This window comes from Pongo pygmaeus, chromosome 5 (assembly GCF_028885625.2).
Source record: "Pongo pygmaeus isolate AG05252 chromosome 5, NHGRI_mPonPyg2-v2.0_pri, whole genome shotgun sequence".
Taxonomy (NCBI): Eukaryota; Metazoa; Chordata; class Mammalia; order Primates; family Hominidae; genus Pongo; species Pongo pygmaeus.
Genome location: NC_072378.2, coordinates 35744788 through 35772722, shown reverse-complemented (window position 1 = coordinate 35772722; position 27935 = coordinate 35744788). Strand labels below are relative to the sequence as shown.

At 47.5% G+C, this 27935-nt stretch overlaps 1 protein-coding gene across 13 annotated transcripts in view; it reads right to left on the bottom strand.

The window, feature by feature from the left end:
- The window catches only part of PPARD (peroxisome proliferator activated receptor delta), an 82943-nt gene that overhangs the window by 26859 nt on the left and 28149 nt on the right, over positions 1-27935 (bottom strand). The window contains exons 1-3 of one of the 13 annotated variants that reach the window (XM_063666154.1): positions 8838-9040; positions 8530-8680; positions 8216-8281 (exon numbers count right to left, since the gene is read on the bottom strand). The exons of 8 other annotated variants lie outside the window; for them this stretch is intronic. The gene's annotated coding sequence lies outside the window, so the exon portion shown is untranslated. Of the gene's footprint in view, positions 1-8215; positions 8282-8529; positions 8681-8837; positions 9099-27935 lie in introns of those variants that run through there. 4 more of the 13 variants (XM_054490651.2, XM_054490653.2, XM_054490654.2 and 1 more) reach the window with 4 other exon arrangements.

Here is a 27935-nt window from a genome sequence, read left to right as displayed (position 1 = left end):
GTGATTCCCGACTATGACACACACATACAAACACAGGTATCCGGGGAGCAGACGTGGCACTTGGCACTGCTTGGCATGAGGCCAATCGATACTAACAGCCACATTCCCAGGCTTCACAACTACACCCAAGCCCCTCACACATCTGACACAGAGCTCTTGTGACCAGGATGCCAACCATAGGTCAACAGCCCTGCTTTAGGGGTTCTGTGGTTACAATGTGGACACCACCACTTATACCTTTTTCTTTTCTTTTCTTTTTTTTTAAGACAAGATCTCCCTGTCACCCAGGCTAGAGTGCAGTGGCACAATCACAGCTCACTGCACTCTCGATTTCCTGGGATCAGGTGATTCTCCCACTTCAGCCTCCTGAGTAGCTGGGACCACAGGTGTACACCACCACGCCCGGCAAATTTTTGTATTTTTTGTAGAGACGGGGTTTTGCCATGTTGCCCAGGCTGGTCTCGAACTTCTGGGCTCAGGTTATCCGCCCGCCTCAGCCTCCCAAAGTGCTGAGATTACAGGCGTGAGCCACCATGCCCAGCTACCTATTTCTTTTCAAACAATTAAGACTAGGACAGCCCTTTAAGGGCACCTGGCTAGCTCAGTTGGTAGAGCATGAGACTCTTAAGTTCCTGAAGTGCTTTCACGTACATCACACATCACTTAATCGACCCAGTGAGATGAGTGAAGGCAGGGCTATTTCATTTATCACTACACCCCCTACTCTGAGGGAAGCTCTGACTGGCTTTTGCTCGCCTGTGAATGCTCTAGGTGAGGGGACGAAGGCTGGTGATAAGGAGAAGAAGGGCAGCCACTGAGTGGGTGGCCAGCAGGCCCCATGAGAGGCAACGAAACTCTGACTGGCCCAGGAGAAATGGGACATGCAATTGCAGCGGGGAGGCAGGAATAGGGATCTGCAGGGCAGAGACCTTCCCAGGGAGAGAGGAGACATGGAAAAATCCCACAGTTAAGCTGTGATTGGTCAGTCTGTCCAGGAGAACCCAGGGATCTCAAGTTCAAGTCTCACCTAAAAGCATTCATGTTCTTGGACCCTATACTTCCCCTTACAGGAAAACACTGAGCTGTTCACTGCAATGTTATTTATAATAACAAAAAATCAGAAATGGCCCAATGCCCAATAATAGAGGAATGGTTAAATATATTAGGGCACACCCAGACAACTGAGTATTACCTAGTCATTAAACTCATGTTTTCACAGAATATTTAATAACTTAAGTGAAAAATACAATACGAATTTACATAAAGATCATGATTCCCATGAAAATGACTAGAAAAAGAATAGAAGAAAGTTCCCCTGTATGAAGAGGGTGGTAGGTGATTTTTTTTTTTTTTTTGAGACAGAGTCTTGCTCTGTCACTAGGCTGGGGTGCAGGTGTGACCTCAGTTCACTGCACCGCCCCCTAGGCTCAAGTGATCCTCCTACTTCAGCCTCCAGAGTAGCTGGGACTACAGATTCACGCCACCACGCCCAACTAATTTTTGTATTTTTAGTAGAGATGGGTTTTCACCATGTTGGCCAGGCTGGTCTTGAACTTAACTCGGCCTGGATCACAAGTGATCCTCCCGTCTTGGCATCTCGAAGTGTTGGAATTACAGGCACGAGCCACTGCACCCAGCCTTTGTTTTTTTTTTTTTTTTTGAGACAGAGTCTCACTTTGTCGTCCAGGCTGGAGTACAGTGGCACGATCTCAGCTCAGTGCAAACTCTGCCTCCTGGGTTCAAGTGATTCTCCTGTCTCAGCCTCCAGAGTAGCTGGGATTACAGGCACCTGCCACCACACCCAGCTAATTTTTGTATTTTTAGTAGAGATGGGGTTTCACCACGTTGGCCAGGCTAGTCTTGAACTCACCTCAAGTTATCCATCTACCTCGGCCTCCCAAAGTGCTGGGATTACAGGCATGAGCCACCACGCCCGGCCTTTTTTTTTGGGGGGGGAGTGGGGGACAGGGTCTCACTGTTGCCCAGGCTGGAGTGCAATGGCTCGATCTTGGCTCACTGCAACTTCTGCCTCCTGGATTCAAGCAATTCTCCCACCTCAGACTCCCATAGCTGGGACTACAGACACGCATCACCACGCCCGGCTAATTTTTATATTTTTTGGTAGAGTCAGGGTTTCACCATGTTGGCCAGGCTGATCTTGAACTCATGACCTCGAGTGATCCACCCGCCTTGGCCTCCCAAAGTGCTGGGATTACAGACGTAAGCCACCGCGCCCGGCCAATGTCACTGTACTTTGAAACTTTCGGTAACACTTATGATCTTTATTTTACTTGACCCACGATCGCATGTGATAGTGATATGACTGCTCGATCCCTCCTCCTCTACGCCTTCTCTTCATTTGGCTTCCTCTCAGGTTTTCCTCTGATATCACTGGCTGCTCCGTATCAATCTACTTTGTTGGTCTCAGTCAGCAATTTTCTTCCTAATCTCTAAAGGTCTCTTTCATTCTCCATCTACGCTCCCTCTCTTTATGATCTTATGCCAGCTTGTGCCTTCCAATGCCTTCAGTATGCTGATGATTCCCCAATTTATTTCCCCAGGCCAGCTTCTCTGACACCTCCACATGGATGTCCAATGGCAGCACAAGCCTAACACATCCAAAACCGAGCCCTTTACCTTCCCCCCATGGTCTCATCTCAGTAAATGAAAACTCCAACCTTCAAGTTAGAGTCAAGGAATCTTGCTGGCTTTGCCTTTAATAAATATACAGAATCTAATTACTTCTCACCACCTCCACTGCTATGACCCTGGTCCCAGCCAACACCATCTCTTGCCTGGATTACTTAACAGCCTCCTAACTGGCTTTTTGGCTTCTGCTTCCCACCTCACCACCCACTCCCTGTACAGCAGTCAAAGTGATCCTTCTAAAATACAATTCAGATTCTGTCCCTCCTGTGATCAAATCCTTCCTGGAGCTTCCTACCTCAGAGAAAAAGCCCATCTTAATACCTGCCAGCAAGTCCTTCTGGAACTGGTACCCCTGCCTGCTCCACTCCATCTGGTATATTAAGTACCAGGCACACGGCCTCCTGCTGGTCTCAACACAGCAGGCATATCCTGCCTTCGGTGGGCCTTTGCGGCCGCTTTTCTCTCTAGCTAAAGTTCTTCTCCCTCCCCAGTTACCCATCTCCACAGCTCACTGCCTCACCTCCTTCAGGTCCTTTCTCAAATGTGGCCATCTCAGTGAGGCCTTCCCTGGCTTCCCTATTTCAAATCTGCGTAGTCCACCCTCAGGTACTTCCATCTCCCTTCCCTGCTTCAACTTTCTCCATCCGTCTTATGGCTGTCTGGCAGAGTGTATATATATTTCCTTATTTGTTTAGTGCTTGTCTCTTTCCAAAGAATATAAGCCCCATAAGGCAGAGATTTTTGTCTGTTGTTAGATTCACATAATCCTCAAGTATCAGAGGAGCAACTGGCATAATTGGAAAAAGATGTCTGTTCACCATGCAACTTGAAGCAGCCCTGTAGAGTAGAGATCATTGCTCCACGGGCTTCAGTTTTCCAGGGGTATCTGACCCTGCTTTCCAGACCACTCCAGACCATTCCAGACCCTTCAAAGGAGGAGCTCATCAAGATGAGCATAAATTGGTAGAAATGTGGTGGAGGGCGAATCTAGAAGCCTGAGGGGCCTAGCAGTGTCTGGCTAGTTCTTTTGCTAATCTGCCAAGTGACGTTGGGGTTGGTGGTTCTGTGGTGGTGGTGGTTGCGGTGGGGCGGCGGGGAGCTTCATTTTTCCCATGGGGAGGCAGCACTGGTGCTTCTTCCTCCCTTAAACTCTACAATCCTCTTGCTGAGCAGATCCCAAGGCTACTATTACTCAATGGAGGGAGGCCTCCCTGACTCAGAGTCCCAGGTCAGACCCAGGGTGGGGGTGGGGAGGTGCTGACAAATCCTCAGGTGCCTTTAAAACATTTATATTTTCAGGGAGAAAGATAAGACCAGTCAGTACCTGCACCTACTCACAGGACAGGCTGTGCACGAGGGAAGAGTGAAAGGCAGCTGAGTCCTGAGGAGGAAATTGCCTCTGGAGGCCTCAGGGAAGGTTCAAGGTCAAGGAGAGCCGGGTCTTCAAGATAATCTGAAAAGCACACTATGCTAATTATAGAAAATACTGCTGGGCACAGCAGCTGGGCAGGGAGGTTGAGATGGGAGGATTGCTTGAGCCCAGGAGTTCCAGACCAGCCTGGGCAACACAGAAAGACCCTGTCTCATTTTTTTCTCTTTATTGAGACAGAGTCTCACTCTGTTGCCCAGGTTGGAGTGCAGTGGTGCAGTCTCAGCTCACTGCAACCTCTGCCTCCTGAGTTCAAGTGATTCTCCTGCCTCAGTCTCCTGAGTAGCTGGGACTACAGGTGCATGCTACCACACCCAGCTAATTTTTTGTATTTTTAGTAGAGACGGGATTTCACCACGTTAGCCAGGATGGTCTCTGTCTCCCGACCTCATGATCTGCCTGCCTCGGCCTCCCAAAGTGCTGGGATTATAGGCATGAGCCACCACGCCCGGCCTTTTTTTTTTTTTTTTTTTTTTTTAATAAAAACAATTTAAAGAAGAAGAAATAGGGCTGGGCACGGTGGCTCACGCCTGTAATCCCAGCACTTTGGGAAGCCGAGGTGGGTGGATCACAAGGTCAGGAGATGGAGACCATCCTGGCTAACACGGTGACACCCTGTCTCTACTAAAAATGCAAAAAATTAGCCAGGCGTGGTGGCGGGCGCCTATAGTCCCAGCTACTCGGGAGGCTGAGGCAGGAGAATGGCGTGAACCTGGGAGGTGGAGCTTGCAGTGAGCCAAGATCGTGCCACTGCACTCCAGCCTGGGCGACAGAGTGAGACTCTGTCTAAAAAAAAAAAAAGGAAGAAGAAGAAGAAATAAAATACTTAAGAGTTTCAAAGAAGAAAATAAAGATTGAGGGGTAGGGTGTTCTACGTAGGGGAAATGTAGGATCCTAGACCCACGCGAGGAAGATGGAGAAAGAAAGGAGACAGGGAGGCAAGGAATGGAAAAGGCTGGGGAAGCAGGTCATACCAAATGCATGCAGAAGACCTTCTACAACTCTTCTTCCATGGAGCCTACTCAGCTTCCGTGTGAATCAAACAGTGCATAGCACTTCTGTGTGCCAGGCATTATTCTAAGCTGCTTTCATGGAGTAACTCCCTTAGGTTTTACAAGTGGACTATAAGGCAGGTACCCATTATCCCCATTTACAGATGAGAAAATTGGAGCATGGAAGAGTGAGGTAACTTCCAAGACTCTGGGAGCCAGGAGCCAGTAAGTCATCAGAGCAGGAGCTCTTAACCACTCTACTGTACTGCCTCTCGCTACCATTCCTGAACTCTAATGCTAAAAAGGTGTTCTGTATCGTGACCAATTAGACTCTCCCTTCAACTAACTGCCATTCCTGGTCCTGGTCACCAAGTCTTGGCCTGCACCTTTTCCTCCCCAAACCCATCTTCTCTAGGTGAAACCTCTGTCACTGCAGCATTTGTCATTTGACAGGTTCCCAAACCCTCTTCCTTAGTTCATCACGTCCTCTTGATGTGTGGCTCCTAACACTCCCAGGAAGTAAGATGAAGTTAAAGTGTTGAAATGACATGTCCCACTGCTTACAGTCCACTATGACTCCCAGGCAGACCAGTCGTCACTGCCTGAACATCAAGTCAGGCCTTCCTGTGCTTACGGAAATAGAAGTGGGCCCCTTTACATCCACCCCTTCCAAAGTTTATCCTGTTGCTCCTGACCTGTCATTAGAGCTCTTTGAGGGTTTTCTAAGCCCGATTCTGTTCTCTAAAGCGTAAACAATCCCTTGTCTCATATCATCTGTAAACCTGAAGAGCATGTCTTCTACCTCTTCTCCTAAGTCAATCAGGGGCTTTCCTCAAACAGTCATCTGTCTATTAACCTTCGGATGAGGCAGTTCAACGCATCTGAAATCCAATGCCTGGCGCCCCCCTCTCTGTCCCAAGGTGCGAAGACAGCGAGTGGGCTACAGTAGAGAGAGCATTAGTGCTGAGTTATATGACAGGTACACCCCCAGCTCTGTCTTTACTACGCTGTGTACCTCTGGGCAACCTGCTACTCTCTCTGTGGCTCAGGCTTTCTATCTGTGAGATGGGACTAATGACCATGTGCCTTCTTTAATGGCAGTGGCAATGCTGAGATGAGGGAGCAAATGTAAAAGACATTTGTATTATACACACCAAAATGTTACCTCTTAGGGGTCATTTCTGTTTTTTTATTGCTTATCTGATTTTTTTTGGTGGGGGGGGCGGGGAGACAGGGTCTCACTCTGTCACGCAGGTTGGAGTACAGTGGCGTGATCCCGGCTCACTGGAACCTCCACCTCCTGGGTTCAAGTGATTCTCCCACCTCAGCCTCCCAGGTAGCTGAGACTACAGGTACGCACCACCACACCCAGCTAATTTTTGTATTTTTAGTAGAGATGGGGTTTCACCATGTTGGCCAGGCTGGTCTCGAACTCCTGACCTCAGGTGATCTGCCTGCCTTGGCCTCCCAAAGTGCTGAGATTACAGGCATGAGTCACCATGTGCGGCTGCTTATCTGATTTTTCTACATTTTCTAAAATGAACATGTGCTGTGTCTAGTAAGCAAGTTTTTAAAAAAAAGATTTTACAAGCAGATATAAATGATTGTAGAGAATAAGATGAAGCAGAAAAAGCTGAAGAAGACGACCTCAAGATCTATGTCATGGAATTCTCTGCAGATGCCCAAGAGCAGCAGGTGGCACAGACATGGTGCCATGGCAGGATGGCCGTGACATACAGCCGAAGAAAACAGTAAGTGGACAAACTGCGCATCCGCGACACACCATTTTGTTTAAGACTCTGATGCAGAGCGACACACACTTGCCCCACAACCTAAACTACTGGGAGGGGAAACCAGCCTAAGAACAGGAGGGAAGGGAGAATGAGGGGGACTGGTGGGGAGATAAATACCTTTATTCATGTTTGTAGTTTAAATTGTTTTAAAAACGAGCATCAACATCTTTTGTAATAAAGTGGAGTAGAAGAGTCAGGAGTCTTGTAAATGGATCTCACTCGAGTAAAGGCTGCCCAGGAGCTGCAGGCACATACTGACACCAGTGAAGAAGCAAAGCTCTCCTGCTGCTCAATCTCGCAGAAATGTTTAGTCTTGTTCTCAGTCCTCCTGTCCCTTTCCAAGTGCATGCTTAGCTGGTTGCTTTCTAAGGTCCCATATAAACACCCACTTAGCAAATATTTGAGAAGCATGAAGTCCCCAAGACAGGAAAGGAAGAACCAGAGTGAAAGGACAGATAAAACAAGAGGTTTCAAATCTCAGGGAGCCCAGAAAGACTTCTTAAGCATCAAAGCACCCTAGAGATTCAGAAAATTGGCCCATGCTGTCACCTCCCAATTCTCACATAATTCTGACAGCAGCTTCTGGATTTTATATTATACCTGCATGATAGCCCGCTCTCAGTAAGAACATGGGTCAAAAACTGCAATCTCACTCCTCAGGACTCAGAGCCAGGAGGAGGGGTGTGCGGGATAAGATAGGGAAATGCCAGAACCGGAGTGACTTATTGATGACACTTGGGGAATACATTCAGAGAGCGCAAGGTCTCACACGCTAGGTCATGTTAGGCTTCTAACCAGTCTGGATCTCAGCCCATCTAGCAGGAGAGAGAAGGGACTCTCTTGAAAGAGTCAGGTAAAGCACTGCCACTGTTCACTGAGCAAGCATTACAAGCAGTGATGACCAGGAGTCTGTCTATAAACCCTGTTTCCTTCCGGGGCTCTCCCTCCCAAGGTGCCCCCTCCCTCCGCTCCTGCCCACTTGGCTGCCAGAGCCCTGGGGGTCTCTCCAAGATGCAGGGTCAAAGGTGGCCATGAGCCAGGGGAATAAGAACTCCCCAGAGCTCCCCACAGGGCCCATACAGCACAGCCTATGCCTCACCAAGCCACTGGCCCTGGCCCCGAATTTGGCCCCCTTCCTGGAGGCCTATGAGGATGAATAGTGTGAAGAGAGGCAACAGGAACCTCAGAGGGCTGATCCTCAGGGTCTCTCAGTTCTATAGCAACAGGACAACATGACCTTGACAAGGAGCACCATTTCCTGCTTCAGCCGGAGCCAGTTTTTCCCAAAACAACTGCTCTGGGGAAGGACACCAGGGTAACATGAGGAGCAGACACTGGGTCTTTCTACTTACCAAGTGCTCAGGTGCTACCGGCCCTGGGGGTGGCTGCTAACTGGAAGATGACAGGTTGGTGGGCTGCTGGTGGGTCACCAGAGCAGAAGGTCACTAAGAGCCATTCTAGAGTGCTCCAGAGTTGCTGTCACAGCCCTCCTTTCTCGCTGCTTCCTCAAGTGCTGCTCCACCCAAATCCTGGGGCGTCCCGAGCACGTAGGCGGTGTCTCCCCACCCACAATGACCTGCTTGGCAAGGCTTGGCACACCTTTCCCCCATTAATGGTTCCTGTCTCCCTCTCTCCCACGAGGAACCCAGGCAGGCTGAGGCAATACCTTCCTTCATCCATCTGGACTGCCCTTGGAATTACCGGGCCAATCTGGGGATCCCAGGCATCAACCCTAAAGTGGGCCAGTGCCAGGTATGTGCAGCCTGTACTTCCCAGTCTGGGCAGGCGGAGGCTGGAATGGTGCCAGCAGCTCACCTCTGCAACACAGCATGGAAGCATTTATTTCGAGGGTGGCTGGGGAGCGTCCAACAGCCCGCCTCCCAGCTTGCAGGACAGCCTGCCACATGCAGGGGAGGAACCAGTTTGCTTTGGGCAAACTGCTTCACTTCTCTGAGCCACCCTTGAAATAAATACTTCCATGCTGTGTTACAGAGGAGAGCTGCTGATGTTGTTCCAGCCTCTGCCTGTCCAGACTGGGAAGCACAGGCTGCATATACCTGGCGCTGGCACTGGCCCATGTTAGGGTTGGTGCCGGGGTTCCCCAAATTGGCCCAGGAATTCCAAGGGCAGTCTAGATGGATGAAGGAAGGCACCTCTCTCTTCCCTCTCACCTGTCAGGGCCGATAAGGCTTGGTGCTCTTCTGCTTGGTTCTGAGCACTACATCCGAGCGGTCAGTGCCACAATCATACCAACCAGCCACCTCACAAAGGAGGCAGCTTGGCATAAGGACAAGGGCAGGGCTTTGTCCCCAGACAAAAATGGGTTTGAATCCTAGCTCTGTCACTCACTAGCTGAGTAGCTTTGGGCAAACTGCTTCACTTCTCTGAGTGTCTATTTCCTTATATGTACAGTCTTACATAGCTCAGAAATGACTTGGCTATGGTCACAGGGAGAGATGGCTGTAGAGCTTGGTCCCAGGTCCTGGCATACCGGCTTCCAGAGCTTGTCTGACTATACTAGGATGTTTCTTAACTGTAGCTACACGTGACAGAGAAAACAGTCGTCTCTTTTCCTAAATGGCTGTCAGCAATTCCCAAAGTGAGGGAAAAGTTCCTTTCGAAGTTCACTGCCTTAATACAAAACTAGCCTTCACAGATGCCAACTTAACTAGGTGAATCAAGTTAGCATCACTTTTATTAGGGCCAACTGGCACCACTGTGCCTCCTGATGTAAGCAACAGGAAGCACACTTCATCTATATGGGTTCCCACCAACAACGTAAACCCAAATCTAATCACAAGGAAACAATCCAACAGATATGGAATGTGGACAATCTATGACACGTCAAGCAAATGTGCCAAACTGTTAGCAACTGGCGAATCTTGGTGAAGGAAATACAGAAATTCATTGTTTTATTCTTTTAACTTTTCTCTAGTTTTAACCGTTAAGAGTAACTTTTAAATATTAAATATGTGTAGTATTACTCTTAAATCATTAAGTTATTTTTATTTGGTATTCATTTTGTGTTAATGCTCTCTTCCGGATTTTCTATTATCAGATGTCTATATCAGGTAGAGATCATTTTTACATGCTAATGAAATATGTACAATAATATATCACAATATATTTGTCCATAATAACAATAAACTATGCATTTATTTTATTTTTATTATTTTAATTTTTGAGATGGGGTCTTACTCTCTCACCAAGGCTGTCACCACCCAGAGTGGTGCTATCATAGCTCACTGCAGCCTCAAACTCCTGGGCTCCAGCGATCCTCCTGCCTCAGCCTCCTGAGTAACTGGAACTACAGGCACATGCCACCATGCTGGCTAATTTTTTTTATTTTTAATAGAGACAAAATCTTTCTCTGTTATCAGGCTGGTCTCAAACTCCTGAGCTCAAGCCATCCTCCTGCCTTGGCCTCTCAAAGTGCTAGGATTACAGGTGTGAGCCACTGTGCCCAACCAAACCACCAAACCATGCATTTAATGTTATATCTTTTTTCTCTTTTTCTCTTTTTCTTTTTTTTTTTTTTTACAGAAACACCTCTGAAATTTTATCACAGAAAAAATAATTCCATTTATTATTATGATCACTCCTTATTTAAAAACTCATAAAGTGTTAGGAAAGATATAGAAAAACTTATGATTTTGGGAATTCCAGGGAATTTCTATTACTTGTTCCTCAATCCTGCAAGTTAATAACTGTTGGGAATTCGGAAGCACCAGCATCTTGATGGCCAGCCTTTGTTATGACCCCTGCTGCCACATGGCAACCTCCCACCTAGTAGCCCCAGCCAGAGAGCCCCACTCAAATAAAATATCATTTATGGGACTGTTTCAGGCACCATATACAAAAGCACTGACCTAGACCCCTATTGGGAGAGATAACAAAAGGAGTACAACACAGCCTGCCCTTGAAAAGGTAAGTATACAAACTGTGTGATGGAGGCCACATAAGAGGTGGCCACTGAGGAGGAAGAAATATTTCAACTTGGGAGCAGCAGGGATGATTCTGGAGTAGGTGTAATGGCCCTTCTTCTAGCTGGGCCAGAAAACTAGAAAAGGCACTCCCAGGGAAGGCCAAGGTGAGTCAGGCAAGGCAGCCGAGAACACAGGGCACATCTGGGAATGGCGAGCTGTCCGCTTTGGCTGGGGCACCCCACTCTCTGAAGGACAGATAAAGGGCCAGGACCTGGCTAGCCTTGAATTCCTAGTTACTAAGATGTATAGGCTTAATTCTGAGGCCCAGGGTTCTGCCCTCTGGTTCCAATGACTGTAAGAGTGGAGAGGGGCAAAGAAAGTCACCAGGGTCCTTCAGAAATGACAGTGAGAGAGGTTGAGGGTCTGAAATCTCATCTCTCACCCTTTCAAAATGATACAGTTCCTGTATTTTCCCAGACATAGCTCTTTGCACACTTTCTTGCTATTGCATTTTACTTCTTTATTTTGGGGAATGTGCTATTTATTTGCCTGCTTGATTTATAATTGGGGTATAACATACTCATGGTTAGAGTATGCAATCTGCATTAATCTTAAATATAATAAGCCCCATGAATTCCTACATTTATATACCACCATAAAACCATCACCTAGGCCGGGCACGGTGGCCCGCGCCTGTAATCCTAGCACTTTGGAAGGCCGAGGTGGGCAGATCACCTGGGGTCAGGAGTTCGAGATCAGCCTGGCCAACAAGGTGAAACCCCTGTCTCTACTAAAAATACAAAAATTAGCCGGGCACGGTGGCAGGCGCCTGTAGTCCCAGCTACTCGAGAGGCTGAGGCAGGAGAATCGCTTGAAGCCAGGAGGTGGAGGTTGCAGTGAGCCGAGATAGTGCTATTGCACTCCAGCCTGGGGCACAAGAGCAAGACTCCATCTCAAAAAAACAAACAAACAAAAAACAAACCAAAAAAACCCATCACCCAGGTCAAGACAGTAAACATTTCCAGCACCCTACAAGGTTCTTTGTGCCCCTGACCAGCTAATCCCCACGATAAGTAACTACTCCACTTTTTTTGAGACAGGGTCTTGCTCTGTTGTCCAGGCCAAGCTGGAATGCAGTGGTGGCCTGATCATGGCTCACTGTAGCCTCAGCCTCCTAGGCTCAAGCTATCCTCCCACCTCAGCCTCCCAAAGTACTGGGATTACAGGTGTGAGTCACTGTGGCCGGCTGTAACCACTCTTCTGACCTCTATCACCATCAGCTAGTTTTGCCCGCTGTTGTGTGTCCAGTTTCTCCTGGTTGGAGTCAGAGCCCACAGAGGGCAGGCACTGAGAGGTTCCTGCTGCCTTGTGGCCCTCTACAGTGCTGGGCACGCAGCAGGCATTTAGATGTCTGCTAAGTCAATGATTAGAACAGGTGTTGGAAGCTTGTCCATGGACACCGACCCTCTGCCACATGTTTGCACCTTCTGCCTGTGTTGCTCTCCTGCCTGAAATGCCCTCCTCCCCTCTTCCTTTGTCTCATTCCTACCTTCCCCTCTTTTTTTTGAGACAGAGTCTCACTCTGTCACCCAGGCTGGAGTGCAGTGGCGCGATCTCGGCTCACTGCAACCTCCGCATCCCAGGTTCAAGTGATCGTCCCACCTCAGCCTCCTGAGTAGTTGGGATTACACGTGTGTGCCACCATGCCCGGCTACTTTCTGTAACTTTAATAGACATGGGGTTTTGCTATGTTGCCCAGGCTGGTCTCAAACTCCTGACCTCAAGTGATCTGCACACCTCAGCCTCCCAAAGTGCTGGGTACAGGTGTGAGCCACTGCACCCAGCCCCCCCTCTTTTTGAAAAAAAGGTTTGGCTCAAGTTCCATCCCCTTCCGGGAAGCTCTCCTCTTCCCGCCCCCGCCGCACGTGCTGCCCACCACGCTCCTCTGCAGATGCTGCCTCGCATGTTCTCTCTGAGTGGATATGTGTGCACATCTACAGCCTGCTCCTCATCCTGTCTCAGTCTCTCAAAGGAAAGATCCTGTTTTAGTCTGCATTAAACGAGCCCCAACTCCTCTCACTTCCTCCTTGTTTGCAGAGTATCCTAAGCTGCAAAAAATTTCTTCTGGTCTGTCTTCCTCACAGGGCTAGAAGGATCACACTGGAAAACAGCTATGAAGAGGTTTTATAAGCCACAGTCCACCTAACATACATCATATCTACTACAAAAAAGCTTTAAAAAAAAAAAAAAAAAAAAGAATGGCCGGGTGTGGTGGCTCGCACCTGTCATCTCAGCACTTTGGGAGGCCGAGGTGGGCAGATCATTTGAGGTCAGGAGTTTGAAACCAGCCTGGCCAACATGGTGAAACCCCATCTCTACCCAAAATACAAAAATGAGCCGGGCGTGGTGGTGGGTGCCTGTAATCGCAGCTACTTGAGGGGCTGAGGCAGGAGAATCGCTTGAGCCTGAGAGGTGGAGGCTGCAGTGAGCAGAGATCGTGCCATTCCACTCCAGCCTGGGAGACAGCACGAGACTCCATCTCAAAAAAAAAAAAAAAAAAAAAAGAATGCAGTGTATCTGCATATGCTGATATGGAAAGATTCCCAAGATATACTTAATAAAAAAAAAAAACTAGGTGTCAGAGCAATTTAGTGTGCTCCCCACTGCCACGGTTAAGAGCAGGATGAGGATAAAAACACACACATGAGAGCGTGCACGGAAAAACCGTGGAAGGAACGATACCCAGGAAACCAATCACCTTCACTTTCACCCCTGGGGCTGGGGTGGGAGATCCTGAATCCAGTCAGTCACTTTCTGTCATACAACATTCTGATCTATGTGTTATTTTGTATTAATAAACATTTTAACATAAAAATAAACTAAAATGAGGGGCTGAACTTATACCACCACCACAGTGCTCCCCAGCTTCCTAGAGTTCATCCTGAGGGTAAACCATGGGCAGCCTGCTGAAACCTGGGCTCGGGCCCCAGAAGTCACGCAGATGCTGCATGGGGTCAGTCAGGAATTCAGCACAAGGCAAAGCAGAGAGAAGAAAACATCCTGCAAGCTCACCGACAGCAACCCCTGGGGGCCTGGTAAAGAGTAACAACTGATGCAACTCCACCTTTTGCTTGGTAGCCAAAACCTGAGAGCTCAGAGCCTAGGGCCAAAGGGGGAATAAGGGGCCCAGGGCCCTCTGTGGGCCAACACTGCCCACCCTGTTGTGTGACCCAAACTGATCCAGGACTGGATCAATTTCCAGTTTATATATTTGTCAGGAGGTGGGGGTTCCCCCACCTCCTGACAAATATATAAACCAAGGTTAGGAGATGCAATCTAAGGGAAAGGGCAGAAGGAACAAAGACCTCCAGGGTGCTGCTAGTCTTCGCAGCACTAAGGGTCCCACACAGCACAAGACAGGGCCTCCTGGGACCAGAAACCATCCTGTGCTGGAAATGGTAGGAGAAAGACTGCAGCAACCTTTCTGCAAGGCTAGGTCTGTCTCTGTCTCTCACATCTATAGAGCAGCCCATTCTGAAGCCTTGCTCTTCAACTTGAGGAGTTCATCTTCAGGGTTATCAACAAACTCCCACTGCCAGGCCAACAGTGAGGTAGATTCTATCACCATTTTCCTATTTTATGTCTGGGTGGAGTCTTGGCAGGAGTCTTGACCTTGAAGTTAGTCGCCTTGAAGTTATTCCGTCATCTCCAATATTCCCTAAGATCCAAAAAGCCAAGTACCAAATGAACCAAGTATTTGTTTGTTTGTTTGTTTTTAAGATGGGGTCTCACTCTGTCACCCAGGTTGGAATGCAGTGGCATGACCACAGCTCACTGCATCCTCGACCTCCTGGGCTCAAGCAATCCTTCCACCTCAGCCTCCCAGGTAGCTGGGACTAGAGGTGTGTACTGCCACACCTGGCTCACTAAAAAAAAAAAAAAAAAAATTGTAGAGGTGGGGTCTCACTATGCATCATGGTAAGAGAGCATGATGCAAAGAATGCAAAGGGCCTTGAAAACGACTAAGAACTACAAATACAAAGCATTAGAACCACCACCAGAGGAACACTGCTTTCTCCTCCCATTTTGAAACAGTTCTCTTGGAGGTCCTGGATGACCTCCTCTTGCCCCCCCATCTAAGAGGCGCTTGGCTGCTGCCCTGGTCCTGCTTCCATCTCACTGCTGCAATGATTCTGTCAACCATTTCCTCCTGAGGACAGGAGGGTAACTTGCCCAGGGTCACAGTCCAACCTCATAAGGATCGCCCTTCCCTCTGGGGGCTTTGCACTCTGCTGCTTGCTCTTCCCTCACCCGCCCTTGAAATGATGATCCTCCTTTCCTACCCCCAACGCCCTCCCCACCCCATTCTGTTCTTGGCTGGCTTCCCTGCTCAATCCATCTGCTGCACAATCCAACCACCGGCAATTTCCCACACCGTGACTGCATCCCACACCACTGTCCGGGGCCTCTCTCCTGCTGACTGTCTAAATACCACACAGAGGCCTCGCAGGGGCCTCATAATGTGTTCAAAACACAATCAATTATCTTCATGCCAGGCCACAGGAGTCCCTGGCAGGCAGCAAGTTCCCCATTTGTTTGCTGAGCTGATCACCATATGCTTCTTTCCCCTCCTGCCACCCCAACTGCTCCACCTCTAGTGCTTCCCACCCAAGTCAACGGGACACCATCCCTTGGGCACACAGGCTGAACTCCAGCACCAGTGGGTCCTCCCTCACCACTCACGTATCCATTCTCCCCTTTCCTTGACTGGCCAGGTTCAAGCCCTGCCCGCTCCTCACCTAGATCTGCCTCTCCACTCCTGTCAGTGACATTTCTAAGCCCAGCCATGATCTGTCATACCCTTGCCCACAAAATCCAACTCCTTAATGTGGCATCCAAGGCTTTCCACACTCTGATACGGGTGCAATCACTACCCAGTGGGCTAGTGGGCTAGCACTACCAGTAGCACTAATAATAATAATAATAATAACAATAATGATGATAATAACAACAACACATACTGAATGCTTCCCATGTGTCTCTTCATTTCCATCACAGCCCTGTTGGGGAGGGTCCGCAGGATCAAAATTTGACAGATGAAGAAACTGAGGATAGGACGGTAACTTGCCCAGGGTCACAGTACAACCTCATAAGGATTGCACTGTGCCAGAACAAACGATCTTTTAATCCTTTAGCCTTCTCTGACACTTTCAAACTCCTCAGGGGCTGGGATATGCCTGTTTAGAAAATCTCTGCAGCAGGCTTCCCATTGCCTCTCTAACTTCCCAAAGGAAACAGCAATAGATGTTCTTTGGATCAAAATGAAAGATAATGTGGGTCTCCCATTTTTGAGTTCCAAGAAGGAATTTTTGAGTTCCAAGAAGGAATATCAATGTCTAACTGTCAATACATTTTATAGTAAGTAGAAGTATTTTTACACATAATTAACACTATAGCATACCAAGACCTCTGGTTCAATTAATGTGGGTGAAACAATTATACCCATTTCACGGGACCTGGAGAATTTTACTGCTCCAAAATTTCATTTTATGGCAAGCACAGTATAGGGGATGGCAGGTGCCTGGTTAGAACATGCCTCCTGACAACGACCCCATTCCTGAAGTAAACTCTCCTGGCAGTGCCACGGCATGTCCAGGAACGAATGCTCTCCTGCCACAGGCCTCTAATTGCCTAATGGCCCTGGGACTTGGCTCTTCAAACACATGGCTCCCATCCCAGAGCTTCCCACTAGGCCAACTGTTTCTGTTTCCTAAGGTTCTAGGGGCTACTGCTGACGTCAGAATGGAGGGGCAAAAACAAACCCCAAAAACAACAATGGTGACAATGACAAAAAGGAGAGAGCAGAAGAGGAAACAAACCAAAGGCAAGAATGTCTGCATGACAACTCTAGAATGCGCCCTTGGAGGGTATGTAAGATACCCACTTCGTGCCTTTCTCCACTCTTCCCCTCTTCCTCACCCACCCTCTGTACTGTACTTGTTTACTTATCTATGTCTTCCCTCTGGAATGGGGCACCTTGACTGTTCTTCATAACTAGTAGACTGTAGGTGCTAAATTAATGCTGAATGAGTGGCGGCAGACCTTGCTAATTGTTTACACAATATCCATTCTCCCCTTCTCTCTTGATGACAGAATCCCAATTCTACTTCAGGTAGCAATGTGCTCAGCTAAATGATGTCTCAGCCTCCCTTGCAACTAATGGAGGCAAGGAGGAGAAGCTGAAGCTATTTGGTGGGACTTGCAGGAAAGCTCCTTAAGATGGAGCATGTGTTCTTTTTGCCTTTCCTCTCTTCTTCCCACTTTCTTCCTAGAACCTGATATGATGGTTGGGGCTCCCGCAGCCATCTTAGACCATGATACAACCTTGGGGTTGGACGCCCTGCACTCAGGATGGCAGAGCAGAGAGACCAGCCCTAGACTGTCCCCCTAGATTTCTTTTCACAATAGAAAAAATTTCTACTGGTTTAAGCCACTGCTATTTCTGTTCTAGCTGCCAAACAGAATTCCTAACTGACTCATGAGTAAACCAATTAAATTTAGTTTTCTTAAATTACTCATCGCTGACCTACAGTTTACAAGGCCAATCACCACCTCTAACCTCTGGTCTTTGTAACGTAACGATAATTTGTCATTATGTTACAAATAATATTGTTCACTGGAGGTCAGGAGGAGGGAAGGACAGAAGCACTAGAAGGAAGAGGTAGTTCAAGGAAGAGGAGGAGACACTGAAAAGCCAGTGGCCACTGGCTTGTTTTAAGTCTCTGAAAAGAAGATGAGGGACAGAGGCAGGAGGAGAGCAGGAAAATGAGGTGCACGGAAGAGAGGAGATGAGGGGAGAATGCAGAGAGTAACAGATGCAAAAGGCAGGAGCAAAGGAAAGGGGAGCCTGACAGGCAAGGTAGAGACCTTGGAGAGATGGAGTGGTGGAGAGAGGAGAAAGAGAAGTATGCTGCAGCAGCAATTGCTGCTATGATTTAGAGAACAGGTGCTGCAGGCTCGGCATCAGGCTGGGCATCAGCACCAAGCACTTTGTATGTATGTGTGCTCCCTGATCCTCTTGCTCCTGCACTAAGTGTTACCACGCCTGTTTTACAAATGAGGTAACTGGTTGGGTGCAGTGGCTCACTCCTGTAATCCTAGCACTTTGGGAGGCCAGGGCAGGAGGATCACTTGAGCCCAGGAGTTCGAGATCAACCCGGGCAACATAACAAGACCCCCAATCTCTACGAAAAAATTAAAAAATTAGCCGGGTGTGGTGCATGTGCCTGTAGTTCCAGCTACTCGGGAGGCTGAGCAGGGAGGACTGCTTGAGCCCAAAAGGTCAAGGCTGCAGTGAGCCAAGATTGTGCTACTGCACTCCAGCTTGGGTGACAAAGTAAGATCTTGTCTCAAAAAAAAAAACAAAAAAACAAAAAAAACATGAGGTTAATTGGCTCTGAGATATGAATTAACTTTCCCTTAGTCACAGAAAGTGGTAGAGGCAGGCTTTGTTGAAGTCTCCTTAGAAGGGAGGTGAGACATCATTCTTCAGTCTTTTTCTATCTCACTGTGAGATGTGGAACCACGGCAACCATTTTGGACCATGAGGACAGCAGCCACACCCTAAGAATGGCAGGGCATGGAACTGGAAGGAGCCTGGATTGCTCATGACCTAATGGAGCTTCCACAACTGTCTGAGACTATAGACTACCTAACTCAGTCAGAATCCCTATCCATGAATCCATCAATCCATACCTAAATGCTTCAGATCATAATTTGCTAAATTTTCCTCTAATCTTCAGTAATAGATTCCAAGTCACACTCCCAGACATTCTGATTCAGCAATCACTTTGAGATACACTCTCCTAGAAAAATGGAAAATCAGATTCACTGAATAGGTAAGGAAACTATCTGAGAGTCACAGGACAAACCTTGATACCTCAAAAGCAGCAACTGCTGATGCCGTGCCCCTAGAAGACCTTGGAGATTAGCAGATGACACTGCAAAGTTAACCTATCATAATTTGGAGAAATGGAAGAAAGGAAAAGTTCATAAAGACCAAGAGAGAGCACATTTGGGGCTATTCCTCAGAAACAGATAAAAGGTAGACCTAGTTAATTCAGACCAGTCTGTAACAGTGCCAGCAAGTCATCTGAGAAAAAACAAACCAATAGTCCAAGCCTCAGAAAGAGAACAGCTCCTTTTGGGCAAAAGCACCAAGTTGTCAAAGGGACACACTTGCATGCAGTGGCATCAGACAGCATTACTGTTGGGCACCATTGGTTGCAGCTTTCTGTGTGCTAGGAATTCTCTCCAACTAGACTGCAAGCTCTCCTCTCTAAGAAGAGGGACTTGTGGCATTACTATTTCAGTATCTTCAGCAATAGCACCCAGCACAGTACTGAACACATAGTTGCTTAATATATGACCACAGACTGAGAGCTGTCAAGAAAGAACTAATGGGATTCACATGGGTTGGGCAAAGATGCCTACTGCAAGCCAGGCGCAGTGGCTCACGCCTGTAATCCCAGCACTTTGGGAGGCTAAGGTGGGCAGATCACAAGGTCAGGAGTTCGAGACTAGCCTGGGCAACACGGTGAAACCCCATCTCTACTAAAAATACAAAAATTAGCCAAGCGTGGTGGCAGACGCCTGTAATCCCAGCTACTTGGGAGGCTGAGGCAGGAGAATCACTTGAACCCAGGAGGCGTAGGTTGCAGTGAGCAGAGATTGAGCCATTGCGCTCCAGCCTGGGCAACAAGAGTGAGACTCTGTCTGAAAAAAGAAAAAAAAAAAAAAAAAAAAAGAAAAGACGCCTACTCCAAGCCCTAACCCTGTGCCCACTTCTGAATTCAAGCTGATTCCTGAAATTCCAGCCAAGGGAATTGAGAGTTGGTGCTGTCATTGTTCATCACTCTCATGAGCCTGTTATCTGATGGATAATCTGGGGATCTTTAAAGGTTCAATTGCCTTCTCTTCTGAGAATATTCCTATGACAGAGTCCCAAGAGTCCAGAGAATTAAGGCAAAGCTGAGGAGGATGACACAGGCCATTAAGCTCTGCCCCAGACCTATCTCATCTGCCCTTTTTAGTTGTTAAGTCTCAGTGGGGTAGAAATCTTAACGAGGTCGGAAGTGACGGGTGACGCAGCTCTAAATGCCAGGTACTGAATTTTCACATCCTGGTCTCCTCGGAGGCCCCAGGCATACAGAGTCATCTACTCCTAAAGCAACTGCGCCTTTCAGAAGTGCAGCCTTATTCTAAAATTAAAGATTCTCAGGGCCCACTAGGATTATAATTAGTTTGTATTCCTCCACCTCGCACTCAGAGACACTGAGTTTGGGAAGGGAATGTGGGGCATGCATTCTTAAGGCTGGAAACCACTTTAATTTGCAAGATTTACTGGCTTTTTCTGGCCGCTGGCTTGTTTTAAGTCTCTGGCATCCTCAGCTAGACTAAGAATTGTTACCTTGTGTCCCAGCCATACTGATTCACATTTCCATCAACTTGGCACAAAATGTGCCAAAGAAACAAGCTTTCCTGCTGTCACTCCCTGCCTCTGTGTTCCATACCACTCCCAGCACTTGCCTCTACTCAGCCAGAGAAATTCAATGCAATTAAACTACCAACACTGAATGCCCACCAAATGACAGGTAGAATGTGAGGAGTTTCAAGTACCAAGAAAAACAAGACCCTGCTCTCAAGGGGGTCAGAGTCGGCTGAAAAAAGGAGATATGTGGTCAGGCGCAGTAGCTCACGCCTATAATCCCAGCATTTTGGGAGGCCGAGGCAGGTGGATCACAGAGTCAAGAGATGGAGACCATCCTGGCCAACAGGGTGAAACCCCGTCTCTACTAAAAATACAAAAATTAGCTGGGCATGGTGGTGCACGCCTGTAGTCCCAGCTACATGGGAGGCTGAGGCAGGAGAATGGCCTGAACCTGGGAGGCAGAGGTTGCTGTGAGCCAAGATCGCACCACAGCACTCCAGCCTGGTGAGAGAGCAACACTCGGTCTCAAAAAAAAAAAAAAAAAAAAAAGATATGTAAACAAGCAGCGACCTACAGAGTGATAATTACTACAGACAGAGACCCCAAGCTCTGAAGCAGTAAAGGCTGCTCTCCTGGGAGGGATCAAGGAGAGGAGGGGAGACAGGCAATTCCAGAGAAGGAATAAGCAGTGCAATTGCGCAGAGGCCTGGCAGCCTCAACTGCTGGAGGCAGCAACCACGGAGGGAGCCAACAGGGATCAGGGTTACTGCATGCTGGACGCTACCATTTTAGATGAGAAAGCTGAGTTACGGAAGGGATAAGTAACTTGTCCAAAATCATATGTTATGAAAAGACAGGTTCCAAGCCAAACAGTTGGACCCTAAAACCTGTGCTTTTAAACACTACAGTACATGGTATGCAAATAGTTCAATTTGCTGAAGTGTAAAATTTAAGAGCTAAGTTTATGCAGGAGAGGTAGAATGGGCTGGATCATGAAAAGCTCCATATGACACGCTAAGCATTTGAACAAACTTTCAGTAGGATACGGGACTAAATTAACGTGAAAGAGCTTCCCCCTTCCACCACTATCACAGAGAAATACCAGATAAAATAAAACAAATGACGTCCGTAGACACGCAGCCAAATTGGAAAGAGAAATGCCCTATGTGTGAGAAGAACTGAAACATAAACAGTGAGTGGAACTGACACCACAATGGCCTGTGGACTTTCGCACCCACATATGAAGCGGTTTAAAGCCTGCCTGTGGCTTTGAGCCCCAGTATCAAGAAGAGAGCCTCAAAGGGCTGCCCAGTAAAGGAAAGCAACAAGAAGCTGAACACTTCTCCAAGGCTCTGTGGGTCAGGTATGGGTGGGAGGTCACCCTTTCTTTTTTTTTTTTTTTTTGAGACGGAGTCTCACTCTGCTGCCCGGGCTGCAGTGCAGTGGCGTGATCTCAACTCACTGCAAGCTCCGCCTCCCGGGTTCATGCCATTCTTCTGCCTCAGCCTCCCCAGCAGCTGGGACTACAGGCACCCGCCACCTAACCCGGTTAATTTTTTGTATTTTTAGTAGAGACGGGGTTTCACCACGTTAGCCAGGATGGTCTCAATCTCCTGACCTCGTGATCCCCCTGCCTCGGCCTCCCAAAGTGCTGGGATTACAGGTGTGAGCCACCGTGCCCGGCAGGAGGTCACCCTTTCTTAAGCCACCAAGCTAGTCCTGCCCATGGATATAAAACTGAACTTACACTGCTAGGGTGGTGAAGGGGTGCCGCACTAAGCGGTGAACATAAAAACTGAGCCAGGACCACTGAAACACTCATGGCCCTGCCAGAGGCAAACAAGCTGCTCTGAGGTATACTTTCATAATTCAGGACCCAAGTCTCAGCCAGAAAAGGGAATCCCTCCTGGAGATGAACTCACACCCAAAGTTACAAACCACATAAGGAAATAAACCACCAAGAGGGGCGAGCATCAGACACAAAAAGAGAAGTAGCATACCAAGAATCAGAAATAAGACAGTCTCAAAGAAACTACACAAGAAAACTTAGATGATTAAACAGATAAAGGAGCACAGAAAGAACAAATATAGAGACTTTGGTGGTAGAATGGTCAACAATATATCTAAGAGGCATTCCAGAGGCCACTGTAGAGAAAATGAGAGAGCCAAAGAGGCAATGGCTGAAATTTTCCAGAATTTAAGAAAAAATTAAATGTAAGAGATTAACATTAGGGGAAGCTGGGTGAAGGAATACAGACACTCTCTGTAAAGCTAAGTTTATTTACAATCATTCTAAAGTAAAAAGGCTTTTTCTTTCTTTTGTTTTTTCTTTTATAAATGAGTCCTCAGAAGCAGCACACCAAATCCTGAGCAAGAAAATGGAGAACAAATCCACACTTAATTTCAAATGATTCCAAACAAAAGCATATATACATATACAGAGAAATACATTAATTGAATAAGATTAAAGAGAATACTGATGTTCATTGTACTATTTCCTCTAATTTTAACATTTTTCTAAGTAAAAGGATAGGAAAAAAGATGAGAAAATGTTGGAGTAAGAACAGAAATAAAGGCCAGGTAAGGTGGCTCACACCTGTACTTTCAGAGACCAAGGTGGGAAGAGGGCTTGAGTGAGGAGTTCAAGACCAGCCTGGGCAACACAGTAACATCCCATCTCTAGAAAACATTTTTTTTTTTTAATTACCTAAGCATGGTGGTGTGCACCTATAATCTCAGCTACTTAGGAGGCTGAGGTGGGAGGATTGCTTGAGCCCAGGAGGTCAAAGCTACAGTGAGCTGTGATCACACCACTGCACTTCAGCCTAGGCAAAAGAGCTAGACCCTGTCTCAAAAAAGAAAACAACAACAGAAGTAAAATGTATAGAAATAAAGAAAATTCTGGGCCAGGAGCGGTGGCTCATGCCTGTAATCCCAGCACTTTGGGAGGCCGAGGTGGGTGGATCACCTGAGGTCAGGAGTTCAAGACCAGCCTGGCCAACATGGCGAAACCCTGTCTCTACTAAAAATACAAATTAGCCGCGTGTGGTGGCACATGCCTGTAGTCCCAGCTACTTGGGAGGCTGAGGCAGGAGAATCGCTTGAACCTGGGAGGCAGAAGTTGCGGTGAGCTGAGATCACGCCACTGCACTCCAGCCTGGGTGACAGAGCAAGACTCCATCTCCAAAAAAAAAAAAGAAAACTCGGAAGGAGAAAAATAGGCAAAAATGGAAATACATGGGAAGTACTAAAAAATATAATACAGTAATACATTAAGTTAAATCTCAAAAATGTACATAAATTACTTAAGACAGATTGTTAGATTTGATTTAAATCTAGCCACATTCTGTTTATGAAAGAAACTCCTAAACATCATGACACAGAAAGGCTGAAGAGATGAGGCAGTAGCAACCACAGGCAGCACTAGTACCATCAGACCTCACGGCAAAAAACAGGAGTGACATTAGGGAGGAAGGACAAACAAGACTTGGTGGCTGATTAAAAGAGGCTGGGGAGAAGAGAGAAATAGAGGGCAACTGTCAGGTGACCAGGGGAATGTGGATGATTCCATTAAGGTGGGGATTGTGGGAAGAAGAGCAAGTCTGGCAGGAAAATGTAAGAATCATTGGGGGAGTGTTGAGTTTTAGGAGCTCTGGAGACCCCTCAGTGAAGATGCCCTGTACACAGTTACAGAAGATTCTTACTACCACTATTAAAAATGTACATATTTTTCCTTTTTTTTTTTTTGAGACAGAGTCTCACTCTGTCGCCCAGGCTGGAGTGCAGTGGCGCGATCTCGGCTCACTGCAAGCTCTGCGTCCCGGGTTCACGCCATTCTCCTGCCTCAGCCTCCCGAGTAGCTGGGACTACAGGTGCCTGCCACCAAACCACGCTGATTTTTTATATTTTTTAGTAGAGACGGGGTTTCACCCTTGTTAGCCAGGATGGTCTCGATCTCCTGACCTTGTGATCCACCCGCCTCGGCCTCCCAAAGTGCTGGGATTACAGGCATCAGCCACCGCGCCTGGCCCATATTTTTTACTTCTAAAACAAAACAAAAATCCAAAAAGCAATCGCCCACTAAACCCCCCACCCGAGAACTAACCATGACCTTAGCAATAAACACATGTTTCCCATCTATGCCTGGTCCATCTAAGTTCTGCTCCTGCTGGGTGATGTGAAAAGTGGTGCCAGGCTCCAAGGTTTCTGGAGCCAGTTCAGGTCCCATGTAAAGTGGAAAAGCTCTTTGGAGGTAGGAAACCCTGTGTCTGTGCAGCCATAGGAGAAACAGATTCACTAGCAGCAGAAGTCAGGAGCCAGAGGTTCACTACTGCCAGGTGGACCACTTTCACTGGCTGAATCCCAAGGTTCAATTCAAGTAATCAGTGACCCAGTGCCTAATCTTGACCTCAAGAAACATACAGTAGGCCAGGCGTGGTGGCTCACACTGCAATCCCAGTACTTTGGTAGGCTGAGACAGGTGGACTGCTTGAGCCCAGAAGTTCAAGACCAGCCTGAGCAACATGGTGAAATCCCATCTCTACAAAAAATACAAAAAAAAATAGCCAGGTGTGGTGGCACATGCCAGCAGTCCCAGCATCTTGGGAAGCTGAGGTGTGAGGATTGCTTGAGTCGGGGAGGTCAGGGCTGCTGTGAGCTGAGATTGCACCACTGCACTCCAGCCTGGGTGACACAAGGAGACTTTGTCTCAGAAAAAAAAAAAAAGAAAGAAACAAAGAAAGAAATGTACCGTAGAGTGAAGAACTGTCATAATATAAGACAGACTATGGCAAACCCCACAAGAGAAGTACGAACAGCTATGGAGTTCAAAGAACAGAAAGCTCCTCTGTGCAGTTTAGGGGTACAATCATGTCACAGAGGAGGCAACATTGGAAATGTTTTTTTCTCCATGTCCCCTTGTTACATAATTACAGGGGTACATTGATCCATGCAGCTGCATGTCCAGTGGCTTGCGGCATCAAGGCACTTACCACTCTCCACAGCAGAAGCTGGTCTCTATAATAGCGATACCTAATAATTATTGTTTACAGAGAGTCAGGCATGTGTTCAATGTTTTATGGGCATTCTTTCATTTAATCATCTCGATTACTCTGTAAGATATTGCTATGGTTTGAATGTTGTGAACCCTCCAAAATTCATGTTGAAACTTAATCCCCAATACAACGGTATTAAGAGGTGTGGCCTTTGGAGGTGTTTAGGTCATGAAGGCTCTGCCCTCAGGAATGGATTAGTGCTCTTATAAAAGGGCTCCAGGGAACTAGCTGGGCCACTTTCACCCTTCTGCCATGTAAGGACACAGCATTCATCCCCTCTGGAGGACACAGCAACAAAGTGCCATCTTGGAAGTGGACAGCAGCCTTCACCAGACACCAAGTCTGCCAATGCCTTGATCTTGAACTTCCCAGCCTCCAGAACTGTGAGAAATCAGTTTCTTGTGTTTATAAATTACCCATCTCAGGAATTTTGTTATAGCAGCACAGACTAAGACAGGTATGAACCATTGTTATTCCCAATTTACAGATGAGAAAACTGAGGCCCAGAGAGGCAAAGAAAAGCTTCCCAAGGTCACTGAGATAGGGTCATAGAGCCTGAATCTGAACGCAGGTCTAACTCCAGAGCACATGCTCTTACCCACTTTGTCATCTATCTCATATAGGCATTATAATTCTACATGCCCTCCTAGACCTGTAGCTCTGTAATCCATTGTCTTAGCCCCCACCATGCCCAGCCCCAGGACAAACTGTGGAGAGACAAAGACAACTGTGGCAGAATGACATACAAGTAGGCTGGATTTAAGTCAGAGCTCTTACACTCACCCAAGCTTGGGATCCTCCAAGTATAGGTTGAGCGATTTGGCTAGCCACAGAATCTCTCTGGTTATAAAGCTCAGAGTGGGCTGCACGTGGTGGCTCACACCTGTAATCCCAGCACTTTGGGAGGCCAAGGTGGGCAGATCACCTGAGGTCAGGAGTTCAAGACTAACTGGGCCAACATGGTGAAACCCCGCCTCTACTAAAAAATACAAAAATTAGCCGGGCATGGTGGCGGGAGCCTGTAAACCCAGCTACTCGGGAGGCTGAAGCAGGAGAATGGCTTGAACCTGGGAGGTGGAGGTTGCAGTGAACCGAGATCGTGCCACTGCACTCAGCCTAGGCAACAGAGCGAGACTCCGTCTCAAAAAATAAAAATAAATAAAAATAAAGCTCAGAGTGTCAGGCACAGTGCTAGACACTATGCAATCTAATTCTCACAACAATCCATTAGCCCCATTTTCCAGAAGAGGAAACTGAAGCCCAGAAAGGTTACAATCTGTCAAAGGCCCTCGGCTAATAAATGACAGAACCAGGATTCAAACCCAGACCCATCTTAGAAACCACACTTGTAGCTGCTGTGCACACAACCTAGCAAGTCTGACCTAGGAGTTAGTGGAGAGCGCAGGCAGTGAACTTTGCCTTTGGACTTGGGGAGCTCAAACAGAGTAATAAATATGTAATCACTGTGTGGACTAGAAGTACAGTCACTATTTCAAGCCAGAGACCAACAAGGCCAGGCCCAGAGAGGAGGCCAATGAGCACAGGTTCATGTACATCTGCAGCATAGGAAAGAATTTCTGCAATGAGTTTTTTTCCAAACAAGGTGGTCATGTTCACAGGTTCTAGGGGTTAGGACTTGGACATATCTTTCGGAGGGGCAACCATCCAACTCACTACATGCAGTAAAATCAGTGGGAAGAAACACTCAAAAGAACGGGAGGAATGACCTGGGCATGGCAGAGGAATGAGGTTTAAAGCTGTCAGTAAGGCTCCCGGAAACTGAGAGAATGACGGATTATTAACAGAAACGGGATATGCAAAGAGCAGAGACAAAGATGGGCTGCACCCTCCAGCAGGCAGGTGGACACGGGGACCTGGTTTTCAGGAGAAAAGAACTTTAGTATTCGGTAGCTATAAGAGCAGATGGTCACAGCCATAGGAAGGGACACGCGCGTAGAGGGAGCGGAGAGAGGGCAGAAGCCTGAAGAATGTTCACACTCAGGTAGTGGAAAGAGGAAGAGGAACCAGGGCAGCAAAGGCGCAGTCAGAGAAGGGAAACGGAGACCATGGGAGAACAGACATTTACCCTCCTAGGGGGCAGGGTCCAGTCTCTTTCTCCTGCATCATTCCAGAGTCTAACAAGATACTAGGCATAGAGTAGGCACTTGGCAACTGCTGAAGTAATAATAAAGAGCAATTATGTGAGAGAGACCAACATGTGAGTGATTTCTAAGATGCAAAGAAAAGTAGGTAAAGGCATCTGTAATGCTTGAGAGCTTGGCAAAGTTACATGAGGCAGCATCTTCTGAGAGGGTGTGGGGTGAGTAGGGGAAGGCCTGGAGGAAACCCCAAGGGAAATGTGATGGGAAAACCATGAGAAGAAGAAAAGAATGAGCAGCCAGCTGCTGGAGAAGGTGAATTCTGGGGCCTTAACTGCCCCACCATGGGGCTCGTGTGAGCTCCCTGCTACACACAAGAGCTGCCTTGCCATCCAGCCGCTCTTTTTTTTCCAATCCCAACCATCCATTCCACATATTTATCTAAAAAACAGTCACCACAACTCATCTTGGGGAGAGGAACTGCTGTGAAACCCATGAGCGAG